This window comes from Arachis stenosperma, chromosome 9 (assembly GCF_014773155.1).
Source record: "Arachis stenosperma cultivar V10309 chromosome 9, arast.V10309.gnm1.PFL2, whole genome shotgun sequence".
Taxonomy (NCBI): Eukaryota; Viridiplantae; Streptophyta; class Magnoliopsida; order Fabales; family Fabaceae; genus Arachis; species Arachis stenosperma.
Window position 1 is genome coordinate 30,836,218 of NC_080385.1, and position 4,936 is coordinate 30,841,153.

General features: G+C 35.5%; 1 non-coding gene across 1 annotated transcript; it reads right to left on the reverse strand.

Moving 5' to 3' along the window:
- Positions 1–329: 329 nt before the first annotated feature.
- Positions 330–437, reverse strand: LOC130952375 (small nucleolar RNA R71). The gene has a single exon (XR_009074556.1). It is a non-coding gene; the product is annotated as a small nucleolar RNA R71 (small nucleolar RNA).
- Positions 438–4,936: the final 4,499 nt, after the last annotated feature.

Genomic DNA, 4,936 nt, shown 5'->3' on the forward strand with positions numbered 1-4,936 from the left:
TCTATGGGAGAAGCATCTCTATCCCTGCCATTGGAGCAAACAACTTTGAGCTTAAGCCTCAATTAGTTTCTCTAATGCAACAGAATTGCAAGTTCCATGGACTTCCATTGGAAGATCCTCATCAGTTTTTAGCTGAATTCTTGCAAATTTGTGACACTGTCAAGACCAATGGGGTTGACCCTGAGGTCTACAGACTTATGCTATTCCCTTTTGCTATATGAGACAGAGCTAGGATATGGTTGGACTCACAACCTAAAGAAAGCCTGAACTCTTAGGAAAAGCTAGTCAATGCCTTCTTGGCAAAGTTCTTTCCACCTCAAAAATTGAGTAAGCTTAGAATGAAAGTCCAAACCTTCAGACAGAAGGAAGGTGAATCCCTCTATGAAGCTTGGGAAAGATACAAACAATTGATCAAAAAGTGTCCCTCTGACATGCTTTCTAAATGGAGCATCATAGGTATCTTCTATGATGGTCTGTCTGAAATGTCCAAGATGTCATTGGACAGATCTGCTGGAGGATCTCTTCATCTGAAGAAGACGCCTGCAGAAGCTCAAGAACTCATTGAAATGGTTGCAAATAACCAATTCATGTACACTTCTGAAAGGAATCCTGTGAACAATGGGACGAATTAGAAGAAAAGAGTTCTTGAGATTGATACTCTGAATGCCATATTGGCTCAGAACAAAATATTGACTCAGCAAGTCAATATGATTTCTCAAAGTCTGTCTGGAATGCAAGCTGCACCAGGCAGTACTAAGGATGCTTCATCTAAAGAATAAGCTTATGATCCTGAGAACCCTTCAATGGAAGAGGTGAATTACATGGGAGAACCCTATGGAAACACCTATAATCATTCATCGAGAAATTATCCAAATCTCTCATAGAAGGATCAACAGAGACCTCAACAAGGTTTCAACAACAATAATGGTGGAAGAAACAGGTTTAGCAATGGCAAGCCTTTTCCATCATCTTCTCAACAATAGACAGAGAATTCTAAGCAGAGCCACTCTGACTTAGCAACCATGGTCTCTGATCTAATCAAAATCACTCAAAGTTTCATGACTAAAATAAGGTCCTCCATTAGGAATTTGGAGGCACAAGTGGGACAGTGATGAGCGGATAATTTATACGCTTTTTGACATTGTTTTTAGGTAGTTTTTAGTAAGTTCAAGCTACTTTTAGGGATGTTTTCATTAATTTTTATGTTAAATTCACATTTCTGGACTTTACTATGAGTTTGTGTGTTTTTCTGTGATTTCAGGTAATTTCTGGCTGAAATTGAGGGACTTGAGCAAAACTCTGAAAAAGGCTGACAAAAGGACTGCTGATGTTGTTGGAATCTGACCTCCTTGCACTCAAAATGGATTTTCTGGAGCTACACAACTCCGATTGGCGCGCTCTCAACGGCGTTGGAAAGTAGACATCCAGAGCTTTCCAGAAATATATAATAGTCTACACTTTATTCGGAAATTGACGACGTAACTTGGCATTGAACGCCAAGTACATGCTGCTATCTGGAGTTAAACGCCAGAAAAACGTCATGATCCGGAGTTAAACGACCAAAACACGTTATAACTTGGAGTTCAACTCCAAGAGAAGCCTCAACTCGTGGATAGATCAAGCTCAGCCCAAACATACACCAAGTGGACCCCGGAAGTGGATTTGTGCATCAATTACTTACTCATGTAAACCCTAGGAGCTAGTTTATTATAAATAGAACATTTAACTAGTGTATTAGATGTCTTTAGACCACGTTTCATCTTTGGTCTCAGTTTTGTTTTATTCTTCATCTTAAGAGGCTATTGATCACGTTTAGGGGGGCTGGCCATTTGGCCATGCCTGAACCTTTCACTTATGTATTTTCAACGGTGGAGTTTCTGCACACCATAGATTATGGGTGTGGAGCTCTGCTGTACCTCAAGTTTCAATACAATTACTATTACTTTCTATTCAATTCTCTTTTATTCTTATTCCAAGATATACGCTACACTTAACTTTGTTGAATATGATGATCCGTGACACTCATCATCATTCTCACCTATGAACGCGCGTGATTGACAACCACTTCCGTTCTACCTTAGGCCGGGTGCATATCTCTTAGATTCCCCAACAGAATCTTCGTGGTATAAGCTAGATAGATGGCGGCATTCATGGGGATCCGGAAAGTCTAACCTTGTCTGTGGTATTCCGAGTAGGATTCCGGGATTGAATGACTATGACGAGCTTCAAACTCCTGAAGGCTGGGCGTGATGACAAACGCAAAAGAATCAATGGATTCTACTCCAACCTGATTGAGAACCGACAGATGATTAGCCGTACTGTGACAGAGCATTTGGACCATTTTCACTGAGAGGATGGGATGTAGCCATCAGCAAGGGTGATGCCTCCAGACGATTAGCCGTGTAGTGACAGCGCATAGGACCATTTTCCCGAGAGGATTGAAAGTAGCCATTGATGATGGTGATGCCCTACATACAGCTTGCCATGGAAAGGAGTAAGAAGGATTGGATGGAAGCAATGAGAAAGTAGAGATTCAAGAGGAGCATAGCATCTCCATACGCCTATATGAAATTCCCACTCTTGATTTACATAAGTATTTCTATCCCTTTTTTATTTTCTATTTATTATCAATTATTCGAAAATCCATAAACCAATTTAATCTGCCTAACTAAGATTTACAAGGTGACCATAGCTTGCTTCATACCAACAATCTCTGTGGGATCGACCCTTACTCGCGTAAGGTTTATTACTTGGACGACCCAGTACACTTGCTGGTTAGTTGAACGGAGTTGTGAATTCAAATAGAGCCAATTATTAAATTTCATACAAGTACAAAGAGCATGTGATCACAATTTCATCCACCAAGTTTTTGGCACCGTTGCCGGGGATTGTTCGAGTTTGGACAACTGACGGTTCATCTTGTTGCTCAGATTAGGTAATTTTCTTTTCAAAAATCTTTTTCAAAATTTTTCTTTTATTTTTCATTTTGCCAAACTATATTTTCGAAAAAAAAATTTTTTAATGAAAATCCAAAAAAATCAGAAAATCATAAAAATAAAAAAATATTTTGTGTTTCTTGTTTGAGTCTTGAGTCAATTTTTAAGTTTGGTGTCAATTGCATGCTTTAAAAATTTTTCTTGCATTTTTCGAAAATTCCATGCATTCATAGTGTTCTTCATGATCTTCAAGTTGTTCTTGACAAGTCTTCTTGTTTGATCTTGATGTTTTCTTATTTTGTGTCTTATGTTGTTTTTCATATGCATTTTTTGTTTGTTAGAGTCCATGCATTAAAGATTTCTAAGTTTGGTGTCTTGCATGTTTTCTTTGCATCAAAAATTTTTCAAAATTATGTTCTTGATGTTCATCATGATCTTCAAAGTGTTCTTGGTGTTCATCTTGACATTCATAGCATTCTTGCATGCATTCATTGTTTTGATCTAAAAATTTCATGCATTGAGTATTTTTGTTATTTTTCTCTCTCATAGTTAAAAATTCAAAAAAATAAAAAAAAGTCTTTTCCTTATTTTTCTCCAAATTTTTGAAAATTTGAGTTGACTTAGTCAAAAATTTTTAAAATTAGTTGTTTCTTACAAGTCAAGTCAAATTTTCAAATTTTAAAAATCTTATCTTTTTAAAATCTTTTTCAAAAATCATATCTTTTTCATTTTTTTATCATTTTCGAAAATTTCAAAAATATTTTTCAAATTATTTTCAAAATCTTTTTCTTACTTTTATATCAAATTTTCGAAAATTAGCTAACAATTAATGTGATTGATTCAAAAATTTGAAGTTTGTTACTTTCCTGTTAAGAAAGGTTCAATCTTTAAGTTCTAGAATCTTATCTTGTAGTTTCTTGTTAGTGAAGTAATTAATTTTAACTTTAAAAATTAAATATTTTTATCTTTTATCTTATCTTTTTCAAAAATTTTATCTTCTTCAAAATTTGATTTCAAAATATCTTATCTAACTTATTATCTTCTTATCTTTTTCAATTTTGATTTCAAATCTTTTTCAATCAACTAACTAACTTTTTGTTTGTTTCTTATCTTTTTCAAAACCACCTAACTACTTTTCCCTCTTTAATTTTCGAAAATATCTCACCCCTTTTTCAAAAATTCTTTTTAATTAACTAATTGTTTCATGTTTTAATTTTAATTACATTTATCTCTAATTTTCGAAAATCACTAACCCCTTTTTTTTAAATTATTTTCGAAATTCTCCCTCTCTTTTCTTATTCTATTTAGTTATTTAATTACTAACACTTCTCTTCACCTCTCTTCATCCAAAAATCCGAATCCATCCTTCTTCATTCTTCTACCCCTTTCTTCTTCTACTAACATAAAGGAATCTCTATACTGTGACATAGAGGATTCTTCTTCTTTTCTTGTTTTCTTCTCTTTCATATGAGCAGGAACAAGGATAAAGGCACTCTTGTTGAAATTGATCCAGAACCTGAAAGGACTCTGAAGAGAAAATTAAGAGAAGCTAAGTTACAACAATCCAGAAACAACCTTTCAGAAATTTTCGAACAAGAGAAGGAGATGGCAGCCGAAAATAATAATAATGCAAGGAGAATGCTTGGTGACTTCACAAAGCCAACGTCCAAATTTGATGGAAGAAGCATCTCCATTCCTGCCATTGGAGCCAATAATTTTGAGCTGAAACCTCAGCTAGTTGCATTAATGCAACAAAACTGCAAGTTTTATGGACTTCCATCTGAAGATCCCTATAAGTTTTTAACCGAGTTCTTGCAGATCTGTGAGACTGTAAAGACGAATGGAGTTGATCCTGAAGTCTACAGACTCATGCTTTTCCCTTTTGCTGTAAGAGACAGAGCTAGAATATGGTTGGATTCACAACCTAAGGATAGCCTGGACTCTTGGATAAGCTGGTCACAGCCTTCTTGGATAAATTCTTTCCTCCTCAAAAGCTGAGC